The 27280-nt window shown below is 38.7% G+C and overlaps 2 long non-coding RNA genes across 3 annotated transcripts in view; both read right to left on the bottom strand.

The window, feature by feature from the left end:
* Positions 1-27280, bottom strand: part of LOC147363275 (uncharacterized) — a 270612-nt gene that overhangs the window by 239339 nt on the left and 3993 nt on the right. For both annotated transcript variants that reach the window (XR_015135935.1, XR_015135936.1), the window contains exon 2: positions 26965-27115. This is a non-coding gene — a long non-coding RNA (uncharacterized LOC147363275). The remainder of the gene's footprint in view (positions 1-26964; positions 27116-27280) is intronic.
* On the bottom strand, positions 1458-26857 carry LOC147363276 (uncharacterized). Its single transcript, XR_015135937.1, has 3 exons — positions 26587-26857; positions 7503-7649; positions 1458-2985 (listed from the first exon to the last, which is right to left on the bottom strand). It is a non-coding gene; the product is annotated as an uncharacterized LOC147363276 (long non-coding RNA).

Raw genomic sequence — 27280 nt, 5'->3', positions numbered from 1 at the left:
ATTATGCTAAATGAAATAAGCAGAAAGATATATATAACGTGATCTCACTTGCCTATGGAATCTTAAACAAAAACAAAATGAAAACAGACTCATAAATACAGAGGAATAAAGGGTAGTTGCCAGAGGGGAGATGGGTGGGGTTGGGCAAAATGGTTACAGGGAATTAAGAGGTACAAATTTACAGTTACAAAATAAATAGTTATAGGGATGTAATTACAGCATAAATGGTATGGTTAATAACACTGTAATAACTGTGTATGGGGACACAAAGCTACTAGAGTTATCATGGTGATCATTTTTTAATGTACCTAAATGTCAAATCACTATGGAGTACATCTGAAACTAACAGAATATTATTTGCCAGCTATATTTCAATTTTAAAAAGAAATAAAATTACAGAAAATAAAGAAGTAGGCAAAAGATCTGAAAAAGATATTGCACAAGAGAATTTGTCCAGCTGGCTAAGATGAAAATGAAAGCATATTCATAATGATTGGTTATCAGAGAAATGTCAATTAAAGACACAATGCTATCCAAGTCACACATCTATGAAAACAACTAAAATCAAAAGGATTAGCAATATTAAGTGTTGACACGTACAATGAACAATCGGAAATCTCAAAAGTGTCTGATGGTTATATGAATATGCTCAATTTATAAAAATCTTTTGAACTGTATACTTTAAGATTTGTGTATTTTAGCATATATGCATATTTTAGCATATATGTATTGTAAGTTACACTTAATTTTAAAGGCTTATAACAATTATTTATCCATCCTAAAGTGACTATGTTTTTTAATATTAGTACTTTCCATCCAAAGCATCATATATATTTCCATTCATTCAAAGCTGTTTAATGAGTAATAATTTTTTTCTTCCCCACAAAGGTCCTATATATTAGTTACAATGCTAATTTTATACAGGACACTTGCCTTAATGGAAGACTGTCATCCAACCACAAGATGTGTTGTGGGGATCAGCATGCAACTTTAATTTATCAAATTGGACTTCTCAATTTTTCAGTTTTATGCAAAAAGTAATATAAAATAATGTGGAAATTTCTCACTTGAGATAATGAACAAATTTTAAGATAGCCTAAAAGCTGATAAAGTCCTCAATTCAGAAAACTTAAATACAACTGATGTAATTACATGAATTTCAAAATAGATTTAAAGCAATTAATTTGCTCATAAACTTGATAAACAGCATTATAAATTTCCAGAAATTACTATGGGGGAGCTAATTAATTCTAGACAGTGTAGAAGCTCAAAAATATAAAGAAAATCACCTGAGTAAACTCCATCATGTTAAAACAGAAACACAGAGAGTGCTATTCATGCCCAACTCTAATAAACATTGAGAAGGGAAGGAAGAAAAGAGAGCTGAAACAATTGAATATGACCTTGTTCTCAGAGTTGGAAATGTGAAAAGAGATATAATATGTACGGCTTAAAGAAGTGGTATACGCACAAACACCATTTAAACAGGAACTTAAATTTATAGATGATATTTCATTACTATAAACACTATTAGAAAGCTATAGACAAAAATGGAAATCAAACATGCAATAATCTTCTGGAATGATTGGAAAATATATGGAAAATGCCATACATTTCGAAACAGTTTCCTACCAAAATGTAGAAGAGTAAGGCAATGGCAACCCACTCCAGTACTCTTGCCTGGAAAATCCCATGGACGGCGGAGCCTGGTGGGCTGCAGTCCATGGGGTCGCTACGGGTCAGACACAACTGAGGGACTTCACTTTCACTTTTCACTTTCCTGCATTGGAGAAGGAAATGGCAACCCACTCCAGTGTTCTTGCCTGGAGAATCCCAGGGATGGGGGAGCCTGGTGGGCTGCCATCTATGGGGTCGCACAGAGTCAGACACGACTGAAGCAACTTAGCAGCAGCAGCAGCAGCATGGAGATAGGGAAGGAAATGGCGACTCACTCCGGTATCCTTGCCTGGAGAATCCCATGGATGGAGGAGCCTGGTGAGCTACAGTCCATAGGATAGCAGAGTCGGACACAACTGAGGCAACTTAGACTATAGAGTCTATGAGGCATTAAAACTGAGACCAACTCAAGAAACAGGTGATGTCATGAGGAGCTCTTCAAGGGCAAGGACCCAGTGCACACTGCAGTATATGACACACACTGCTATCCAATTAACATTCACTGAATGAGTAAAGGTGAGATCATAAGAAGGCAACCAACAAAGGGACACTGGACATGAGAAATGGTCTTCTACTATATGCTTACTACTTTATTAGGCTGAAGTCCTTCCACTACTTAGGCTATCTCTAATTCTGCTTTTACAAACTGGAAATCAAGTCAAAACATCAAATATTGGCAAACTGACCACTCACTCGGTTCAGAGTTTTTACAAGTTTAAACACTTGTAAAAAACTTGATTTCCTTCAAATAGCAACATAAAGCAGGATGTATACCCTTGCCTCATGGACAAGCAGGTACCTATTAAAAGATCATGTATAGTTTGACCAGGTTTTGATTTTTAAAATCTATAAAGTCAGAGTTAGAGGCCTGAGGTCTGCTATAACATTTAGGGCTCTGAGCCTCCTTTCTTAATCATTTGTAAGATGTTCAAGTAAGAACCTTACTGTGTGGTATAAAACAGGAGAAAACATCCAGCAGAAGCTAGTTCTCATGAAAATGCCTCAAATACTATTACTGGATTTACTGCACTAATCCCATAAACTGATTTGGGATTAGCTTTCTGGAAGGTGAACAGGGCAGATGCATACTCTAGTTGAAAGCTTCAAGCTAGGAATCCATTTGGACATACTCTGTTCTTTCTTTCCTTTTGGTGCCAGAGCTGCTTGAACTTGGCTCAGTGAGAAATCTAGAAGAGTCCCCTCGAATCCTTGTCTCCTCCACTTGCTCTTATCTTCAAACAGAAGTCACACTCAAGTTCTGGAGATGAACTTACGCCATGACAGTGGTCCAAACAATGGAGGCACAATCTGCCAGGAAAATTAAAGTATATGTTTATTTTAAAGAAAAATTTCTCTCTTCTTTGATTGGGCTTCCCAGGTGGCATTAGTGGTAAAGAGTCCATCTGCCAATGCAGGAGACACAAGAGATGCGGGTTCAACACCTGGATCAGGAAGATCCCCTGGAGAAGGAAATGACAACCCACTCCAGTATTTTTGCCTGGAGAATCCCTGGACAGAGGAGCCTAGCAGGCTATAGTCCATGGGTTCACAAAGAATCAGACATGACTGAGCACAGCACACATTATATTATTCTAGGAACCAGCAAATTTGAAAAATATGAAACTTTCAAACTTTTCATAGGATTGTCTCATATGTGGAAAAAGTCTTTGCAGTATTGTCTGCAGGTTGCATGTTTTTGTACATATATGTTCAAAAATACCAACATGTACATTTTTCTCTTGTATTTTCATCTTCTTCATCTTGAAAGGATCCCGGTTTTTATGACTCCTGTATGAAAATTTAAAAATATTACTTGAATAGTAAGCTTAATGCCCTTGAAAGCTAACTTCCAGGTGTCATACCAGAATGCCCCAGAAATAGGACACAGATGTGTGGTGTGTTATGTCAAGAACAAGGAAACAAGGGGCTGGATAAACTTGTTGTCTATATAAGTTGGAAAATAAGGTCTATTTTTTTTCTTCCTTTACTTAAAACTAAAGCCATGCAAACATTGACCCCAGTGAAAATTTGGTCCCAAGTACACTAATCTAGAGCTAAGGAAATAACTTTCAAAACTGCTCTTTTCTATGTCCCACCCTCCTTCCGTCTGTCTAACCCTAACGACTGCTCCACATGAATAATTAGAAACAACTCTACCTTACCACTTAGTAGTACATAATTGTTTATAAAAGGCTCATCTTTTTTTTTTTTTTTTGCTATATGGTTAAAATATCCAGTATAAAAACAAAATTCTCAAGAATAAGTATCACAAACAGGAGATGTAAAGTCAAATGAAATAAATTCAGGACTGGGGTAGTGGTCTCTACTCAGTTGAAAACATAGCTGAATCACTGTATCTTCACAATCAATAAATATCTGAGGAAAGTAGAGCCTTTACAGGGATTTCAAGATAATCGCATTCAAATATGAAAATTAGTTCTGCAACTAATTCAAAATAACTATCCCCATCATACTTATAGTACATTTCAAAATGTATATTATCTGATAAGCTGGCAAGGTCTCCTCTGATGTATTGCTGCATTAAGGATATTGGCAGGGGAAAACTGTTTTCGAGGTTGTAACAGTCCTACAGGGTAAACTATCAAATCATATTTCCACACTCTCCCATTATTTTTGTAATGAATTCAACCCCTTATTTTACCTGTTAGTTCTTCACTTCTCATTTTTCAAACTCTACTAATAAGAAGACTGATATGTATTAACTACTTGAAGAATATATTTTAACCTATTCTTTGCTCTCTATACTTAATATCTGAATAATCTGAACTAAAGTATGCAAGAAAATTAATCAGTATATACTTACTCTACTGTCTCAATGATTTCAGGAATCAAATAAAAAACCAACTTTACATTTCAGCATTCATGGTTTATGCATGAGTACCATGCAAAATAATTTTAACAGAGAACTCTATGGTATGCCAAATAGAGATGAGGAAGATGGTCAAGGATAGAAATATGGAAAGGACACCTATGACTTTTACCTTGAAAACACATAAAGACTAAGCGAGGTAACCACAGCACAGTTTCATGTGGAATTATTCTTATGACCATGATGAATTAATATACCAAATATGAGAATATGTCTCTACCTCTTCAATTAAAGCAAACTTCATTTTGGAACCCATTCTCTTGTCTACAAAAGGTATTTTTTAATATTTACAATGCCTACCACTTGAGTTAAAATCATTTAACCCAAGCTAAATTATTTTCTATAAATATATCTTAATACATAAAAACTGGGCTTCCCAGGTGGCACGAGTGGTAAAGATCCGCCAGTCAATGTAGGAGACATAAGACATGTGGATTTGATCCCTGGGTCAGGAAAATTCCTTGGAGGGGGACATGGCAATCCACTGAGTATTCTTGCCTGGAGAATCCCATCAATAGAGGAGACTGGTGGGTTACCATCCGTAGGGTTGCAGAGAGTCAGATACACCTAAAGTGACTAAGCAGGCACATGTATGCACATAAAAGTTAACTCATATTACTTACTATAAAGCATTTTTAGATTTTAAACAGTAATTAAAAATAAAAATAAATGTTGACTGACGTAAGTTTAGGAGTTGCAATTCTGTGACCATTATAAATTGATTCAAATTGGTTTGGAAACTGTTCACTTATTATATATTCGATTGCCTCAAACAGGGGTCAGGAAACTATGGTTCACAGGCTAAATCCAGCCTGTGAATTAAGAATGGTTAATGGTTTTAATACTCTTAAAGAGGAAGGAGAAAAAGATGGAGGAAGAGAAGGATGAGCAGGAGGAAGAAAAGAAAAAAGAGAAGACAGAGACTGCATGTGGCCCACAAAATCTAAAGTATTTACAGGATAATGTCCCTTACAGAAAATGTAAATGTACCAAAAAATGTAGCAAACCTAGATTATCACCTTCACCTGATAATCCAGAAGAAAAACAAGCCTCTGTGCTAATAACTATGAACGTAATATATTAATACAAATGTCATCTATGTTCTCAAGGCTTTCTCATACTATTGCTTCCACTTGTGCTCTCTCATGCAAATTTGTTAATCGGTGAATTTGTGAATTATCAGTCCTCCAGCTCTGACTACGTCTCCACGATTCACCTAGTTGTGTTAGAACAGCGTTGGAGAGTGTGGCAACTGTAAGATGTGCTTGGACTCAGTCACTCTCTGCCTTTCTGCTCCAATGTCCTCTATTAGAATATCTGGTTTCAATGACTTAAGCATGACGCGTAAACCTTCCTGCTACCAAAAGCAACTGAAATTAGCCCTAGTTTTGTCCAACCTTTGTTTAGCAGTATGTTAAAACTCTGAACCTGTCATTAGAGAATTCCCATTCTTTTAAATTATTTGTGTGTGTGTGTGTGTGTGTGTGTACATTTTCCACCAATTAAATATATATATATATATATATATATATATATATAATTGGTGGAAAACTGCTTTACACTCTAGTGTTGGTTTCTGCCATACAACAATGCAAATCGGTCATAATTGTATATATCCCTTCCCTGTTGAGCCTCCCTCCCCTACCAGCCCCTCTAGGTCATCACAGAGCACCAGGCTGGGTTTCCTTTGTTATTTAGCAACTTCCCACTATCTATTTTACACATGGTAGTGTATATATGTCCATGCTATTTTCTCAATTCATCCCACCCTGACCTTCTTCCGCTGAGTTCACAAGTCCATTCTCTTCTCTACTAGGTTCATCAGTATCATTTTTCTAGATTCTATATATATAGATGCATTAATATATGACACTTTTTTCTCTTTATGATTTACTTCACTCCTTATAAGAAGCGCTTGGTTCACTCACCACACTACAACTGACTCGAACCCCTTCCTTTTTACGGCTGAGTAATATTCCGTTGCATATATATACCACAATGTTTTTATCCATTCATCTGTCAATGAACATCTAGGTGGCTTCTGTGTCCTGGTTATTGTAAATACTGCTTCAGTGAACACTGGAATAAATGACTCTTTTAGAATTATGGTTTTCCCAGGGTAGATGCACAGTAATGGACTTGCTGGGTCATATGGTAGATACATTCTGAGTTTTTTAATAAATCTCCACACTGCTCTCCATAGTGGCAATATCAGTTTATATTCACCAGTGCAGGAGAGTTCCCTTGAGAGAAGTTCCATTATTTAATACCCTATTTAAAACCAGATAAATTCACTTTCAACTGCAAGTCAGTGCAATAGCAGTGTCCTGCAATAGCTTGCCAGGTTAATCCAGCAGACTTCCTCTGTATGGATTCACGAGCAAGTTTCAGTGCTTAGTTACTTGACCGAAAGGTGGCCATTTGAATTCAAGGGAACCTAAGTGATTACTTATGCTTCTTAGACTGCTGGTTTATTGTCCCTTTTCTTTTGCTAAAGCATGTCTTATAGTAACTTATCTTTCACTCTGGGCCCCAAGATGCAAAACCATTTCAAGTCACCACAGTCAACAGTCCAGATTCAAGAGAACACAGAGATGTATGGCACTTGAAGTCCCCCTACATTATCCATGTTGATTTGCCTGTAAGCTTATTGGTAAACCATGAAACCAAAGTTATTTCAAAGCATAGGATACTGGGAAACTGGTCATTAGTCAAAAGTTTAAATATACCAAGCTTGTAGATCTGTAAGACAAGGTAAGACTAGAGAGCTCTTGAAGAAAATTGGAGATATCAAGGGAATATTTCATGCAAGGATGGGCATGATAAAGGACAGAAACAGAAGCAGAAGAGATTAAGAAGAGGTGGCAAGAATACACAGAAGAACTATACAAAAAATCTTTATGACCCAGATAACCATGATGGTGTGGTCACTCACCTAGAGCTGGACATTCTGGAGTGTGAGATCAGGTGGACCTTAGGAAGCATCACTACAAACAAATCTAGTGGAAGTGATGGATGATGCTGCGAAAGTGCTGTACTCAATGCATCAACAAATTTGGAAAATTCAGCAGTGGCCACAGGACTGGAAAAGATAAGTTTCCATTTCAATCCCAAAGAAGGGCAATGCCAAAGAATGTGCAAACCACCAGACAACTGCACTTATTTCACATGCTAGCAAGGTAATGCTTAAAATCCTTCAAGCTAGACTTCAACAGTATGTAAACTGAGAAATTCCAGAAGTTCAAGTTGGATTTAGAAAAGGCAGAGGAACCAGAGATCAAACTGCTGATATCCGTTGTATCATAGAAAAAGCAAGAGAATTCCAGAAAAACATCTACTGCTTCACTGACTATGCTAAAGCCTTTGACTGTGTGGATCACAACTAACTGTGGAAAATTCTTAATGAGATAGGAATACCCAACCACCTTACTGCCTCCTGAGAAACCCGTATGCGGTCAAGAAGCAATGGTTAGAACCGGACGTGGAAAAACCGACTAGTTCCAAATTGGGAAAGCAGTACGTCAAGGCTGTATATTGTCACCCTGCTTATTTAACTTATGTGCAGAGTACATCACAAAAAGCACCAGGCTGGATAAAACACAAGCTGGAATCAAGACTGCCAGGAGATATAGCAACAACCTCAAATATACAGATGATACCACTCTAATGGCAGAAAGTAAAGAGGAACTAAAGAGCCCCTTGATGAGGGTCAAAGAGGACATTCAAAAAACTAAGATCATGGCATCTGGTCCCATTATTTTATAGCAAATGAGGATAAAGTAGAAGCAGTGACAGATTTTCTTTTCTTGGATTCCAAAATCACTGCAGATGGTGATTTCAGCCATGAAATTAAAAGATGCCTGCTCCTTGGAAGGAAAGGTATAATATACTTAGACAGTGTTTTATAAAGCAGAGATACCACTTTGCCAACAAAGGCCCGTCTAGTCAAAGCTATGGTTTTTCCAGTAGTCATGTATGGATGTGAGAGTTGGGACTATAAAGAAGGCTGAGCACTGAAGAATTGATTGTTTTGAATTGTGATGCTGAATAAGACTGGAGAAGGCAATGCCAACCCACTCCAGTACTCTTGCCTGGAAAATCCCATGGTCGGAGGAACCTGGTAGGCTGTAGTCCATAGGGTCTCGAAGAGTAGGACATAACTGAGCTACTTCACTTTCACGCATTGGAGAAGGAAATGGCAACCCACTCGTGTTCTTGCCTGGAGAATCCCAGGGACGGCGGAGCCTGGTGGGCTGCCGTCTATGGGGTTGCACAGAGTCGGACACGACTGAAGTGACTTAGCAGTATTCAGTCATTAGCAACGTCTAAACAAGCACAATTTCCCGAGAGGAGATGAGGGTTGGGTTGCAAACAGTTAATGAAGGAACAAGTGAGTATTAATTAAAATACTCATCCTAGGTTCATAAAGTACAACATTTTCTCTGAAGAAAACAGGACTTAGATGTCTCCTTGAATCTTCACCCCACTTCAATTCTATTTAAATAGCTTATTGTAGTAGCAAAAGAACCTCAATTTGGGGAAAAAGAAAGACACTTGGATGCAGCCTTAGGCTTAACAACCAGACTCTTCTATTTCCAAATGAGTACTACCCCCCAGTAGCCACAGAGAATGATTCAAAAGCCAATTACTTCTGTATGCCTCTATCCCCTACTTGGTCTGATTTGTGGTGAAGGCTAAGCACAGAGGGAAAACGTCAAATAAAACATTCACCATCTCCATAAAATACCCTTACCTTACACGAGGATAATCCTGCTTCTTTGAACTAGCTAAAAACTGACCTTCCCTAGCTCAGAACTGCCTGTAAGAGTCCCAGGACAGGTTGTTCTGACATTCTTTTAACATCATCTCATCATCACAGCCAAAACTAATCACAAGAATATTACCCGTTGACAGGTGCATTTATTCTGTCAATTAAATCAGATGGTTAAATCGAAATGTGCCCCAAATCTCTCTTGTTTGCATTATCCATATTGGCGTTTCTTGGCCGTGGTTCACTGCTGGCTGGAAGTCGTCCAGCCCCCACAGAGTCACTTTGCAATATTGTGCCAGCAAGTTTCCATGCTCTGCAGCAGCCCCACTCCGGCGAGGCCAGAACAGCACGACAGGACTGACCTGGAATGTTATATTGCTTCACAAAGATTTATTAAAAAATGGAAGGAGGGAGACTTAGATCAATGTTTTTGGAATGGAAGAGGATATATCACCTCATGGCTAAGCACAGGTGACACGTGGGCAATGAAGCGAAGATGCTAAAGACAGGCAGTGAAAAAGGCTCAAGGAAGGACAACATCAGCTGCATGCCTCCAGCTTTCAGCTGCTTTTCTAAAACTCCCCCCCACCAAAGTGACCAGAGAAAAGCCTGAGGACTGCTTCTGTTTTCAAAGCCATTTTCCAAGAAAATATGCACGTATACCCACGGCAAGCAATGAAACCTAAGTTCTGAACCAAGATCCCATATTTCTAGAACAGGGAGTGAGTTTACACAATGTTTTGGCCATAGCCACCGATCACAACGAGGCACATTAAGGACAGGTCAAGGATTTTAGTCCCTTACGTACAGCTGCAGTGCCAAGATATTTTGGCTCCCATTTCAAAATCCCTTGCTTTTTTTCAGCCAGTGTCACCACTGAATCATAGCTATAAAGATGCTTGCTTTTTTGTAGGATGCATTTGAAAAGCAAATAGTTCTGCTTTGAAGAGTATGAATAGAAAACACAAAACTGGAATGGAGAGGTAATGAGTGAAAAAAATCTAGGGTGTGAACAAGAGTTGACGTGTTAGACTATAATGGTAGAGACATTGGAGAATGTCGTGTCCTCTAAAGGTGTTTGGGCAAAACTGCAAATTTCATTCTGTGCATTATCTATCTGAAAGGCCCTAATGGCCTCTTGGAAACATTTCAGATTGTCAAATAAACATACATGCAGACTACTATTTTTAAAGCTCACAAATGCATTATCTTGCTCAAATATCAGAAAGTTCTCAATTTCTGTGAACTGTATTTAGCTTTTATGTCAATGCATATTATCTGCATATTATCAGCTCACCAAGCTGAGCTGAGATGATTTTCCACAAGGTAAGGCATATTCTGCCCACAGGAGAGAAGCTGTTTTAGTCTATTTTGTAGATCTTTATTACATGACTTCTTAAAAAGATGTATCTTCTATACCTAAGAGAATTATTTGATCTCCAGACTGGCTAATCAGCATTTAGAACATGGACTCCATATAATAAAAATATGCATTAAGACTGTCAAGGAAAAAATAACTATGAAAAGTGCATGTTAACCAGTTTGAAGGATTTTCATTCAGGAGTTCTGTAATATCACTACTATTTCAGCAAGACTAAGTTGCTCCCTGCTGAAGAGTAGGAATGGGAGAAGGATTCTAAAGGAGATAAGGTGCAGAGCAGGCTGAGTCTACATTTTACATAACGATTTCTCAAGGATGCAGTCATTAACCAAATAGGATCTATTTCCTAAGTTCTAGTATATAACTTTTTAATGTGAAAGTGATGTCCCACTGGCCAGTCTAATATAATAGACACAACTGAAGAGCCAAGCCTAAAGTCAGATGTGAGTGCTGTATCAAAAGCTACAATGTACTACAGGTTTTTTTATGTTTCAAGAATTGTGTGAATTACCTTGCATATATTATCTCATTTCATACTTGCAACAAATCTACGAAGCATTATTATACCCACTTAACAGATGAGGAAACTGGGACTCCAAGCATTTCAGTAATCTGACCATGGCATGCAAGTAAATAGGCCAGGTTTGCACTTCAAGTTCTTCTGACTCCACAGCCTGAACACTGAAACTCTATATTCCATTGTTTTCTTTGACCATGCTTCATGCATCCAGAGAGGATGATCAATGATTTTATCAAAAATTGCTTAAAAGTTTACAGCCTGCTGAAATACAGAAAGATATAGTCCCCTTGCATGAGAAAACTATTGCTGATAATTCAAGAATTCAAATTCTAGCTCATTATTAGAAAAAAATCAGAAGAGGAAGGAGTAGAGGAGAGGGAGAAGGAAGAGGGGAAGAAAAAGAAACTTATGCTACAGTAAATTGAGACTCAAACTTAGTTCAGTTCAGTTCAATTCAGTTGCTCAGTTGTGTCCGACTCTTTGTGACCCCATGAACCGCAGCACACCAGGCCTCTCTGTCCATCACCAACTCCCGGAATTTACCCAAACTCATGTCCATTGAGTCAGTGATGCCATCTAACCATCTCATCCTCTGTTGTCCCCCTCTCCTCCTGCCTTGAATCTTTCCCAGCATCAGGGTCTTCTCAAATGAGTCAGCTCTTAGCATCAGGTGGCCAAAGTACTGGAGTTTCAGCTTCAACATCAGTCCTTCCAATGAACACCCAGGACTGATTTCCTTTAGGAAGGACTGGTTGGATCTCCTTACAGTCCAAGAGACTCTCAAGAGTCTTCTCCAACACCACAGTTCAAAAGCATCAATTCTTTGGCACTCAGCTTTCTTTATAGTCCAACTCTCACATCCATACATGACTACTGGAAATAGTTACAAACTTAGTTACAGTTCTGATTTTGACCGTTTTGTAGAAGACTAATTCTACCTAATTCTTTTCATTTTACCATTAAAACATTCAAGATAATTATCGCACATTCAAGTGGGGGAGAAGTGGTTAGACATGATTTGAAATCAGTTAAAGATTCAGACTCTAATGGCTCACCTTTCACAAGGGTCTTGGTTACTAATCTGGAGGTATTCTATTGGCACATGCCCTGCTATATCCTATCATACTTTAATTTTTCTGTGTATACATTGTAATAAGTCTAATTCATAGTACATAAATAATATATCTGTTAGTTGAGGTGAAATTTCAGGGTTTCTCAACCTTTTAAAAGTCAACCAAAGCTATTTATTGAGACTCTTCTTGTTGTGGGTTCCCAATCCCGGGTACTCTCTCATGAATACATTCTGCTTAACTGGATTCTAGCACTGAAGTGAAGCTAGCTCTTAAACAACTCTGAAGGGCACTTGACTTCTGCCCTTTCCAGGGCTCACTCTTGGTGGAAACATTTTCCATTCCTCAAGGTTGGCTGCATTACTTTGTAGCACAGCCTTAGTTTTAAAAGAAAAAAATTAAATTCACTTGTCTTGTATCATTTTTGAAGCCACTTACCTATTTTAAGGACTCACAAATAAAATTTGCCTTATCATCACTCTAATAGTGGTGGTACAATCTCGCTGCCAATCAACACCATCAAAAGCGCCCCAATTCCACACATCTACGTCTTCTCTACAGTTTAGAACCTATTTCAACTCCTACCTCTTCCATCACTCCCCTGTATAGAGACGTTCCATAGCTACCTCTTTAAGCAAGTACTCTTCCAAAACCTCTCCTTTTTCTAACCAGTCATGGCTGTCATGTCTACATCAAATATTCAGACATTCAACTGGGTACAATTCAAGGTTGGAAACTGCTCTTTGTTTGCATGGCTCCCCAAAATACAAATCTCTTCATGACAACTACAAACTGAGAACAGATTTTGTTTTGTATTTCTTTCTCATGCTCTAATTCAGTATCCTAAGGGAAAAAAAAGTTAAGTCCTTAAAAATTTACCAAATACATTTCTACCATGTTGTGAATACAGTAGTGACACAAAAACAGTTGTTGAATTCAAATACAAATCACTTTGGGTGACTTCAATTTTTAAGACAGCTTCTTGAAGAAATCTCTTTCATCTTCAGATTACTGGCCAACAGGGAATAAAAATTTGTTGAAAGTCACACCTTCAAATTCAAATGACCACTTTATGTAGGTATTCACACTACCATAACCCTCTAAGAGCACTGCATCCCTGAGATTAAGCTGTCACTAAAGAAGCTTCTGAAATGTGAGACTGGACCACTTTAAATGCAGTACTTCCTCTGGTTCTGGTTTATCCAGTATTAGCTTTGAATGTGACTGACAACAGTTATTGCAAGCTGACTTAACTGAACATATATAAAACCCTTACCAGTGGCTCTTACACTTTTGAGAGGGTTATCAGTCCCATTAAGAATCTGATGAAAGCTAGCAGAAGAAAACCCTAAAATTCCTAAAGCATTGCCCATGCTTTAATCAGTTTACATAAACCTACTCAACTCAGATTTGACTTTTATTCCTAAGGTCAACTAGTCATCACATCAATGCCAATAAACATGAAATAGGAGATGAGAGGACCCTGGAATATGGCCAGATTTTTCAGATTCCATCCCATTTGAGTCTTTCTTTGGGTTGAGCCTCGTTACCATTAATTAGTGACTTCACTTGGGAGTAAATGGGTATCAACCATCTGACTTCCATTTGTTAGGAGATTTCTGATAAGAGCAAAAAAAAAAAAATGAATGCATGGTAAATTCTGAACTACCTGTGCTCCCCCAAGGGCTTGGCATATGACTAAGCAAATATACTAGCCCAATGAATCCACCTTTCCAAATGAATGGGCCTGGCTCCAGAAAACACAATCTTATAAGGTTGCCTGGACTGCCAGCTGCCTCAATTTTAGCACAACGATTTAATGTATTTTAAATAAATGTAACATAAGGAAAAAATGCTTTGTACAAATTGGTCATCTGTTGTTTTTCTGGCTGGCACCATGATTTATGTAATATATCAGTAGAACGACATCTCTCTATCTGTCTCTTGGATAACAAAGTACATATGCAAGTTTCTTTACAGTGCTTTAACCCCCTGATGACTAGAAAGGTCCTACTCACAATTTTTATATATATATATAGCATCTAAATAAGTTAAAGATGCTGTCAAGTATTTGAGTATTTTATTCTTTGCCTGATCTACCCTCCTTATCCTGGATACCATCATGTTCCCCACACTCCAGGCTGCAGAATTATTTTTCTCCTGTGTACAAAAGTCAGAACTCAAAACTTGGGTGATATCCATCTCTACTCAAACTAGCATTAACTAAATTTTCATAATATCCCAAATTAGTCTTTACTGATTTAGTGCTAATTTTAAGGGCCACGTGTGTATATTTACTTTCTATTCCTTCTTTTCTCCTCAAGGAGAAAAATGGAAATAATATATTCCTCCAGTTTAACGAAGCATAATGCTGTTCTTGTGTTTTTGGTAGAATACCAACACCAGGGATGACATAAGCACAACTCACTGGAGCATGAACAATTGTTTTTAACCTATTTTGGATCATACACACATATTGTGAAAATCTTAGGGAAACTTGGAACCCTCTCCCCAGAGCAATGTATATTTGCTCTTACATAAAATTTTGCATAAAATTTCAAGAGGTTCACAAGCCAGAAGAACATAACAATATGATTTTGTATGTCTTTCAGTGATAAAGCATTGTTTTAGCTCTCTAATTAATCCCACAGGAATAACATGGTAGATTTGTGTTGTAGCTTGCTTGTAACAATTGTTTCTGGGCTAGTTAGCTTTTTTGGAGCTAATGAGAAGGGGGTCGTAGGTTCAATTCATTTAAGGGTCAGTTGGTTGTCATACAAAGAAAAGGCCTTTGCCATATTAGTGGCCCACCATCTTGCAAATTTATGCATTTTTCTCACCAATGAGAGAATGGATGGCTAAGAACAAATCATCATTTCTTTTGGAAGGAAAACTTACAACTGCTTTTCCTTGCTTTGGGGATATCAATAATTATACAATTACTGGAAGCAGCAATGTATTATAGAGTGAAGATGACAGCCAAGAGACCAGAACCAAAGTCTGTCATGAACTAGCTGACTGTGTGACTTTAAACAAGTTCTTTGGCTTCTCTGGGTCTATTTTCTCATCAAATAAGAGGGCCCTTGGTGGCTCAGATGGTAAAGCGTCTGCCTACGGTGCAGGAGACCTGGGTTCAATCCCTGGGTCAGGAAGATCCCCTGGAGAAGGAAATGGCAACCCACTCCAGTATTCTTGCCTGGAAAATCCCATGTACGGAAGAGCCTGGTAGGCTACAGTCAGTCCATGGAGTCGCGAAGAGTCAGACATGACTGAGCGACCTCACTTTCACTTTCTTTTTTTTTTTTTAATTTTTAATTTAATTTTTAAACTTTACATAATTGTATTAGTTTTGCCAAATATCAAAATGAATCCACCACAAGTATACATGTGTTCCCCATCCTGAACCCTCCTCCCTCCTCCCTCCCCATACCATCCCTCTGGGTCGTCCCAGTGCACTAGCCCCAAGCGTCCAGTATCGTGCATCGAACCTGGACTGGCATCTCGTTTCATACATGATATTTTACATATTTCAATGCCATTCTCCCAAATCTTCCCATCTTCTCCCTCACTTTCAAGAGGGCCAGATTAGGTAATTAGAAAGACTTTGACTCAAAAATTCTAATGTTAAGGATCAGTGTATAAGAAAAGAATGCTGCTGCTGCTAAGTCACTTCAGTCGTGTCCAACTCTGTGCGACCCCATAGATGGCAGCCCACCAGGCTCCCCCGTCCCTGGGATTCTCCAGGCAAGAACACTGGAGTGGGTTGCCATTTCCTTTTCCAATGCGTGAAAGTGAAAAGTGAAAGGGAAGTCACTCAGTCATGTCCAACTCTTAGTGACCCCATGGACTGCAGCCTACCAGGCTCCGCAGTCCATGGAATTTTCCAGGCAAGAGTATTGGAGTGGGGTGCCATTGCCTTCTCCGAAGAAAAGAATAAGAACTGCATAAAGGAGAAAAAATGAAAATATATACAACATGGGGAACTCCTGGCAGTATTCGAATAATTCACTAGTAAAACAAAGTTGCTGGAATGAAGCACTCTTATCTCTGTCATTGATTAGGGAGAAACAATTCACAAGAATGCTACTTACTGATTTACTTTTATAGTTGACCTACATGAATTTACCCTAATAGATACATATATTTGGTGTCGAAATTTGTATTCAGCTCCTAAGGGAAAAAATATGCATTACTAGGAAGTTAACAAAAGAGGAGAATATGATTTTTTAAAAATTTAAAACCTCCTCGGTTCAGCAGAAAGGGGCAGAAGGAGATCATAACAGGAACCAGTCTATTCCATCATTCAGAAAAATCAGATGGTGTCTCTGCACAGACTGATGAAGTAAAGATTAAAGCATATAATATTATTTTTATATGCAACACACTGCATACACACAAACACACCTGATAGACACCATTAAGTCATGTTTCACGGTTTTGGAGGGGAGGGGAGTTTTGTAACAGCAAAAAATGCCTCTATTTTCATTTGTTTTATAGTCTGCTAATTTGGCTACAGAGCTAATGCCCATTTAAGGGAATATGGTGTGGAACAACTGTGCAGCAATATTAAGTGAGGAAGCCATATGCTTCTTAGCCCCGCCATACTGTCTGTGACTGCCCCTCACCCCTTGTGGATTAGCTTTTTCATCAGATAGGCCTGCAGTGGGTAGAATACCTTTTTTTTTTTTTTTTTACAGGTGTTTGGTGGAGATCACATACAAAATAAAGATTTCTAAGAGGAGCGGGACTGTGTAAAACATACAGAAATAGCAACTTGTTTTCACTTAAGATTCAATCCACAGAGGTCTGCTTAATTTAATCCACAAAGACTCTTAATTTTTGGCATTATCTTTATATATCATAAGTGACTGCCTGCCCCTAGATAGCTGACACAGTGCCGAGAATATTCAGAGCTGTCTGGTTTTGATCATCCTATAGTTGGTCTAGAAAAAGTATTAGACACAAACTTATTATACCACTAGATTGTGACCCAAACTTAAAGGGCATTCCATCAAAGAGACTGCTTCATGTTAAATTCCAAGAAGGGTACACACTTTCTGGTGAGGAGATTAAAACATGTTATATCCACAATACAAAACCCCTTTTTCCGAGTTGTCACTATAGTTTCTTGCAATCTACTGTTCTGGTACCATCTAAAATACGGCAGCAATGGACAGAAACATACAATACAGTCAAGAGGGTCCTCAACTGAGCAGAAGGTTAAACGTGGACCTGGACATCTCCCATCATCTGAGATTATATTATCGTGATTTCCTTGAGCTCGAGAGATTTCTCTTCCACTGACTCATTTGCTTCCCGAGTTAAAGCATAGGTGTGCACAGCCTCAAAGAGAAAATCAAACAAGAGAGAGGGTATAAAAACAATACAAGTGGAGAAGCATGAGGTTTATATTTTTATGCTAATATGCTGGTAAGAAAAGGGCTCCGTTTGGGGAGCAATAAAGAAAGGGGTGGGGGGAAGACTGTGAGCAGATCTCAGAAAAAACACAGAGGCTTTCTATGCAGATTGGGGATTTAAAAGAAGTAAAATGATAACCACACAGTCAAGAGACTAGAAAAGAGACCTTGATGTTTGATAGTTGTAATAACCTGCAGAGTGCTCTAATGGCTCGGGGATCAGGTGCAGAGCTACAGCAATAACGAGAACTGAATAATTATCTCTGCCGTATCTGTATCACCAAAGTCCCAGCGTATGAGCTATATAAGGAGGCTTCTGCTGCCTCTCCAAGATTTCCTGAAATGTTAAATCACTGATTTGGGAGCACTTCCAGCATTAGTACTGCCCAGTTAGAAAGAAATAAAGCCCAGAATCCTCCTGTGGCAGTTCTAATGTCTTTGTTAATTATGAATTATGGGTAAACATGCAGACTCACGGAGGTCAGGGCTGTCAGCAACAATAGTTTTCAAGAAGGATTTTTACGAGGGTCTTTTTCACTCGACCATAATGTCCATTTTATATACATAAACAGAGCCAGGCCTACAAAAAATGGTGTTTGCTTTTAGGGGAGCTGTATTTTTTTTCTCTCTCCCCCTCCCCTTGTGTTGAGGCATGTAGCCACAGCCAGAGCAAAGCGGTGCCTAACTAGAGTTCTCCTCTGTGACTGACAACAGCTGTACCATTCCAAGGACTAGGCAGAGAGAGTCACTGGGGCTGAGGCTGGGTTAATGATCAGACACTGAAATCCACCTCTCTCTTGTTAAGCGAGTAAGTGACCAGTTGGGTAACCCATCAGCAATGGTCACCTTTCACATACAATGGGAAAACAAAAACTGCATACAGTATGCTTGATTAACCTCACTTAAATGGCAATGCTGATCTCGAATCTATCCCAAGAGTATATATAAACAGGATTGAAATTATATTATGTGTGGATCCTGCCCAACAAAAGCAACTGGCACAAAATCATTTTAATTAGGTGGCAGCGGCTGTAACTCATTCAACTCTGGCATTAATTCTTTTTGTCCCATCAAAAAACTTCTGGGCCTTTCTATAAGACAGTGGAATAAAGGAGATGATCAATGGATAGCAAATCAATCTTGGGCCTCAGCTTCCTACATAATGTGTCGGAAGGTTGACAGTGGCTGTCAAATATCTGGCTGTATGGTCAACCATACAGCCAGATATTTGATTAGATATTCAGAAAACCTGTGACAATCTTTGTACTTCACTTTTTCTAAGTAGACAATTTACCAAGAAAAATGCTTTGGCGAGTTTTACCATGCTGACCTTCAAACTGTCAAATAATGTTAGTGTTAGTACTCACTTAGGAGGCTATTTTCTTTGTATGTAGCAAACTTAGGAAATACATTAACCTCTGGATGTAGAAAAACTAGATTTCAATGCCAGACCCACTTCATTTCTCTTTCTGCCCTTTCTTCTCCTGGTCCATTTTAAATGACATTTTCCCATCATGGGGCCTAAGAGTCCTTTCCAGGTTCTAGCTCCAAACAGATGTCACTGTGCAGCCCCCCACTGACCTTTCTTGGGAAAGGTCCTTTGTTACTTGAATTGACTTTTAAGATCAAGGCCAATGCAAGGTTAATCATACCTCAGATCATATAGAGAAGACTCAATGTAAAAAAAAAATAAAATAAAATAAAAGCTTTTCAGTTTTACAGAGACCACAGAAAAATGAGATGAAATCAAAGGCCCAGAAAGCACACAGGGAACTCCAGTATCCAGAAGATGCTTCTGTCCAGCCCCAGTGCTTACCAACAGTCTCACTGTACATGCCTGAGTTACTTGCAAACCCTTCCATTTTAAAGAAGATCATCCTATTTTCAAATCTGTTTCCAAGTAGAAATAGCATCTAAGAGGTTGCTAACTCTTCTCAACCAATTCAGAAGGGTAAGTAGAGACCTCCAGATGTTGCTCCCAGGACCAAGCTCCCCGCTCAACATCTCTAAGAACTAGAAGAGCCCCAGATTTCTCTCTGCCCTGCTAAACAGAAAGGGCAACTGGAGGCATGGCACATTTCTTTTATGGGAACTCATAAGAAATTTATGAAACCAATGCATACTGACTATGTACTGTGAAACAAACACTGTCTTCCCATTCACCCCATGAACTGCCACCTCAGGGGGGAGCTTCCTCAACCCTAGGGAGATAGCACCTATACCTGGATCTCCCCCGAAGGATACTGATGCAACTGGATACACAGTCAACGTATTTGTCATTATTATTTTTTATTACATTTTAATTGGATGATAATTGCTTTACAATGTTGTGTTGGTTTCTGCCATACAGTGCAAATCAGCCATAAGTGTGTATATAAATATATATATACACACACACACACATATATATACACACATACATATATATATAGATCTCGTCTCTTTCTTGACCCTTCCTTCCATCCCTCTAGGTTGTCAGAGTGTCGAACTAGGCTCCCTGTTATACAAAAGACACCACTACATAGATAACAAAGTGAATTAACCAATCGGAGTTTAAAAAAAAAAAAAAAGAGGGACTCTCTTCCAGGTTTTACTTGGAAATTCCTATAATTAGAGATATATGGGTAGTTCTATTTACCTTAGAGGATAATGACCTACAGAAAATCTAATCATAAATGTCTTCAAGTTCTGGGGAATCTTAGCGAAAACAAACCAGATTATTCTAAATAATAAGCAAAAATGTAGAAAGGGGAAGATAGAAAAAAATCAAAAATCTCTTAAAGTCACACAGGAGACATGTAAAAAAAGACTTGAAATTTCTTGAAATGCCATGCAGTAAGCAAAAAAGGTGGTAATGAGGGAACAAAATCCAGTGCAATAAATAAAATGAACTACTTTGCTAGCCGATTTTTTAATTATTTTTAAATTTTTGGCCACACTACATGGTATGTGGGATCTTAGTTCCCTGACTGGGGATCGAACCCATCCCATCACCACCACCTGCACTGGAAGCATGAAGTCTTAACCACTGGACCACCAGGAAAGACCCTGATAGCCAATTTTTGAATAAGGGAAAATAAATTGTTTAATGGAGTCCATAAACCTATTCTCATTTCTTAATTTGTTAATTCTGCTTGGATTAAGAAACCAAACCATGTCTCCTAGTAGAATAATTTTTACAGTGTGATAACAATAAATATTGCTATATTGTTAACAAATATTTTAATTAAAAAAATAGCTTATGCACCAGATTCCTAAGACTCAGAGACCCTCAGGAGTCAGGAGGAGAAAGGTGGGGTTGATCTTGAGCTTGGCAACGGCTATTGTGAGAGAGGCAATTTGATCCACTCAAACATATCCTTGAATCAGCTTCTCTTGCAACTCTCATTTTCACTTTTGCCTTTTAATGTTGTCTGAATCTATTCCAAGTGTCCTCTGCCATGGCAACACCTGCAGGTGAAGGCCATGCTCCTCACTGCAAGCCTTGCCAGTGATGAAGAGGCAACTAATCATTGCACAAGGAGAGGAATGCAATCTCCAAGACATCCACGAACAAACTGAGCACGAGGCTGTCCCTGAAGCACCCTCTTCTCACAGGTGTTTAACCTGTTTAGCCATACACCAGAAGGGAAAGTAAACAAAGACCCTTTCTTTCTCTGTGGTTTACATTTAATCACTTGTCTCCCGAAGACTGATGCATCATCTAAATGTGTATGAACAGCCTGAAGGTACCAAAGTTATTTCAGCAGCATGCCATGGGGTCCCACCAGTGGAGAGGGAGCTCTTTGCTTGCTCTCCTTCTCCAAGCCCACAGGATCTGAGGCCAGCTCCAGCACTGTCCCTTAGATGCCAAGTGACCCTGGCCAGGGTCAAGATTTACGACCTCCCTGCCTTCTGGGCTTCTGCAAATCATCCCCCATTTCTGAAAAGACTCTTATTCAAAGATGTTTTCAGTCACATCACCTCTGCTTCTTATTCATGCTGTCCATAAAAGATAGAATCCTATCCACTTCTGTTTGATGTTACAGCCTTTCAATTCAGACTCTTAAAACACTTCATGGACCTTGTCTGGGCGCCAAGTACTGCCTTTCCCCTGCTTCTCCCAATGGACAAACAGGCATACAAAAGTTAAGAATCTGACCCAATGTTTGCTTCAAATGAGTCAACACTAAGACTAAAAAGGCCCTGAAGAGCCCTGAAGAGCTGACGTTCTAACCGCACCCTCACCCAGCCTCTCTATGTTGGTGATTATTTCTATAAGTCTTTATATACCTTGGCAGGTCAAGGAGGCCACATGAGGCAATGCAGTACTGTTACCTGTTGAAACTTGTTGCAAAGTGCTCAGGGTGATTCAAGTTCATTTTAAACTTGCTGTTTCTTCCATAAAGTTGACATGTTATTCTTTAAAGTTTGCAATAAATGGGCCTGACCCTTACTCTGATTGGGAAAGATAACCAAAGGACAATCTTCAAGCCTTATGTAAGGCCTGAAAATCTAAACTCACAGCACAAACACTTTATGTCCATTATTCTGCTTTCAGAAAGTCCCTTCCAGGAGCGTAGCTGTCAGTGACATTATCTTAATTCCTCCACCAAATGGAAAACCAAAAATTTCAAGAGGAAGTTTTGCTTTGGAAACCTCTGCGGTTGAAGGTCAGGAGGGTAGCAGCAGGCAATTGGCAATGGTTAGTCTCATCTCATGAAACATCCTGAGGTCTCGGGGAAGGTTCCCAGAGACCACCGACCCCCTCCCCACTCCATCCCCTGTGCCCATGAAATCAGTTTGACTATATTTTCTCAGCTTTCTTAAGTGATCAATTCCCTTCTTAGTTGTTGAGATCATTTTCTGTCAATCCAGGATTAATTCTCCATGGGTTTTCAGATCTTATTTTAAGAACCCGTAATTCAGTCCTAACCACTAGTCCTGTCAGTTCTGCCTCCTACATCTCTCACAAACCCTTCAAGCCCTTCCTCTTAATTACACCTGAATTACACTAGGCTCTCATCTCCTCAAGGGCAAAGGTTTTTGCCTATTTTCTTCACTCATATCATTCAAGCACTGACAACTGTGTCTGGTATGCTACTGCACAAGAAAAATAGGTTAAACAGGTAAATGAAGAAACTAATAGAATTTCATAAATGAATGAGTGAACTACCAATTTCAACACTCTTAAAGCTGGACTCCCAGGATCTATTTACATCTCGCCTCTCCAATCTCCCCTCCAAAGCCGGAATATAAAATACACATCTGACTATATCACTCCACCCTTTAAAGTCTCTCAGTAACTAAAAGCTAAAATCCACACCCAGAGACTACTCAGGATCTTGCCTCTGTCTCATTTCTTACCATCTATATTTTGCCAAACACAATGTACTGGAACACTTTCAGGTTCTCGATTGCATTCTACTTTTTACATTTGTTCCCAGGGGAACACTGTCCCCTCTGTTCTGACGCCTTCACCTTTCGTTTACCTGTCATTCTCTGTCTCTCTCTCATTTCCTTTATTTTGGCTGTGCTGGGTCTTCATTGCAGCATGCAGGCTTCTCCTGTTGCATCAAACAGGCTTAGCTATCCTGCAGTACGTAGGATATTAGTTCCCCAACCAGGGATCAAACCTATGTCCCCTGTATTGGAAGGTGCATTCTAAACCACTGGACCACCAGGGAAGTCCCCTACCTGTCATTCTCTATGCCTACTTTAGTAGTCTTGTTAATGTTGCTTTTTCTGACATTTCCTGGCCAATCCATGCTTTCTCATCTGAGTTTCTATAGTTGTAAGATTACATGGCTATCTTTCCAAACAGACTCTGAACCTTCTTTCATTTTTACATAATCCACAGCACAATATCTGGCATACAGTTTTGTGATACAGATGATGATCAATAAATCATCAACAAATTGTTAAATGAACTCTTGGCACCATCATGGTAGACTCAATGAATTAAGAATTAAATGTTATTTTAGAAACCTTCTAACCCAACCTTCAGACTCCTGGGCTTCCAGTGCTTAATTTTGCTATCTTGGGCAAGTTACTGAATATGTCTTTGCTTCAGTTTCTTAATTTATAAAATGGGGTGATTATAGTACCTATATCATTACATTTTTACAAGAACCTAATGAATTAACACATTGCTTAGAAAAGTTCTGGTCCATAGTAATCTTTCAATAAATGTCTATTATTTAGGAGGAGCAGAAATTAAGGTAGAAGAGATAAGACACAGAATCTCTGATAGCTTAAAGGATAAATTATTTGCTTAAGGTCATGCTAACTATTGGTACAACCAAGACTATTTTAATTAAAGTTTCCAAACTTTCCATGCACAATATGACCACTGCCATATGATGTTAGTTCCCAAATGAATTATGAAAACATCTACATGTGAGATAAAGAAATAAATAGATTCCATAATAAAGACAATTTAAATTTTTAATTTTAATTTTTTCACTTCCCAATTTACACATTTATGCCATGTATATTAAGAAGCAAAATATTTTTTAATTAAAAAAATTTTATGTAGACCATATTTAAAGTCTTTACTGAATTTGTTACAATATTGCTTCTGTTTTATATTTTGGTTTTTGGTCATGATGCATATGAGATCTTAGCTCCCTGACCAGGGATCGAACCCATGCCCCTCCTGCACTGGAAGGCAAAGTCTTAAATACTTGGGACTGTGAGGAAAGCCCCAAGAAGAGAAATTTAAAACAATGAGTCTGAGAAATATATACACACAGAAGTTCCAGTGTTTTCCCACAAACAATAGATTATATTCTACTCCCCACTTAGATGCCCGGTATTTTTCACATAGTTTGGTTTTCAAGTGTCTGCTTCTTCTAGATTGTGAGCTAGTTGAGAATAAGAACGGAGACTTGAGTAAGACTTGTAAATCTCTGGATTTAACTGGACTTGCCTGACATCCTCTGAGCACTTAATAAATTCACAATGGGTATCCCTTGTATTCAACAAAAATATGCCATTAGGGGTAAATATAAGAAAGAGTAGTAGTCTCAGCTTTTATGAAAATTTGAGCAGATTTCAAAAGCCTCCAATTGAAGTATAAATTCATGCCTCCATATTTCCCTGTGTCCCAACTGTAGTACCCTATACATCAAAGAAGCCCAAGTGAATATGTGTTGATTTCTACATCTTAAGGGAAAGTACACACGGTAATTCTTTTTCTAGAAACTTGGTTGACGGGATTTTAGATTAAAAGATGTAGATGACCAAAGTGGAGCTTTGGGAATTATTCAAATATTGGTCTATACAAGCAGAGTCCACTGTCCAGAGCTATCAACACTTGTACTAAAAGTCTTAAACTAACAAGACATCACTCATAGAAAAACCACAGCTAATTCTACAAAACACAGCTACTAACAGTTAATATTTATCGTGTTGGAAAGAATTTAGATCCACCATTGTAGCTACATTACACTGACAGATTAAAGATATGATACCCCAAAGAATTTTCTTGGTAAACATACAAAAATTAGAAAGTTTTTAACCCTAAATCATAATTCCTTTCAATTTATACAAGCTGTATTTCCACCCAGCTGTCTAGTACTGAAAGCTGAATGTTCTAAACTGGAGCTTTTAGTTCAGTAATTGCTTAATTTTTCATTGCAATGCCTCTTCATGGATTTAAAATGGATGGATTTTGCTTTTAAAAAAACACTTCTTTTTCTTGTTTTTTTTTTTTTAAGTGTAATTATTTTTGTGTCAGAAATATAATTGTACTCCATATTAAAAGCTAACCCAGTGGGGAAATAATTTTACACAATTACAGAAAGTTTTAATAAAAGACTGATAAGTAAAGTTTTGAATTTTTAATGCATTCTGCAGGCAGCTGAGTGCCTTTTGCCATCTCTGTCACTTATCATTAAAGCTGTATGAAAGGGAGGCCTACCTATACTTGACTTGATTGGCAAAAGTGTTCTCTGACAAATAAAAGTGAAACAGACGAAAGTAAAAACGCAAAAAAAAAAAAAAAATTAAAAACAGTCACAGTTTCTTAGCTAATTTAACCTTAATGCCTCCCCTTCACCCACAAAAAATTTCTTTGTATTTAATATTCTGTTCTTACCTACTTATTAGCCCACCATTGTGAACGTTAAATTTCTGTACAGCATACAGCAATAACTCATTTCTATAAAAGCACATCCCATTTCCAGGGCATGCTTTTCAGCTTAATTTGAAAAAATTACCCTCGTTTGACAGAGGAAACACTTTCAAACACACATAACCTACGCACTTATGTGTGAGCGAAATTCGATGAGTGTAATCTATCTAAGCTTTCTGAGATGAAGGCTTCATGAGAGCCATTCTGTGAGCGGCACTGACTTTGCTCTGAGGCCACAGCATGAAGTCTTCTGACAGGTATATCATTCTCATGTTTGTTTGTTCACCCTGGATTCCGCCAGACCCTAAACAACCCACCCAAATGGTTTGCAGTGTCTTCAGGTTGGTGTCCAGTAAGCATCGATGGCCCAGAGTCCATGGCACTGTCCATTGGCCGGGGGGTCTGAGCGCTGTGCATCCAGCCCCTACTGCCCTACTCAAACTGGCACGGACAGTCTCACAGCAAACATCAAACTGTCACTTGGTTTCATGCGTCTGCTGCCTAATAAGTTTATTTTGGATCAGATTGAGTTGCCAGCATATGCTCAAGATAAAATGTTCAAATGATGCAGAGTGGGATTTTCAAATTATGATCCTGCATACTTTTTTTTTCCCTTACCCACTTACATGTAATCTAAAAATAAATATCCAGGCTCCACCAGGATGTGACAACTTCAGCAAACAAAATTGAAAATAGCTGCCTTACAATAGTCTCTCCCTCCAAATGAAACAGGGGAAAATATACCTTTAGAGAAAAATCCAGCGCCTGTTAAGGAACAGACGAGCTGCTCACAGCAGGTTTGTGAAGAGAGGCACAAGGACATAAACAGCTCAGGATGGGTATCAAGCAAGGAAAGAACCAGCCAGCAATCACTGTGCTGAGTCCCGGAAGGGGCGCGGGGAAGTGGTCACAGGTGATTGTCATGTGTGATAATTATTATTACTGTACACCTGCTCCTCCGCACTAATTAACTTTGGATATGCAAATCAATCCTATTGCATCATGCCCCTGCTCTCCTCCCCTACAGATAAGAAGATGTTCAGCTGCTGGATTTAATTAGGATAATGAACGCCAGGCCCACGGTGGCTTGGCAGGGGAGGTGGGGGGGAAGCTGTGACTGACCTTTTCTCCCAAAACGTTGACATTTTCTAAGGCTTCTGAGCACTCGAAGTCACCTCCATGGCTGGGACATTGATAGGAGCGGATTGATGAGGTGTCATTAGAGGAGAGACGCCATGGCCCCAGTGTTTGCTGGGAGAATACAGCAGGTGTTCTGACAAGGACACACACCATCACTGTTATTTGCCAAACAATTCTCTTGATTCACTAAAGTCAAGCATGCCAGCATTTCTTTATAAAAAGAAAACAAGGCTGTTTTTCATAGCCACCCAGAGGAGAGGTCATCACTAAATTGCATTTCTGAATTACTTTTCATTTC

This window comes from Bos grunniens, chromosome 11, assembly GCF_055505025.1.
Source record: "Bos grunniens cultivar Pamir isolate PY7600 chromosome 11, Bosgru_T2T1.0, whole genome shotgun sequence".
Classification (NCBI taxonomy): Eukaryota; Metazoa; Chordata; class Mammalia; order Artiodactyla; family Bovidae; genus Bos; species Bos grunniens.
Note: the sequence above shows the minus strand (reverse complement) of the source record. Positions and strands in the feature narration are given on the sequence as shown.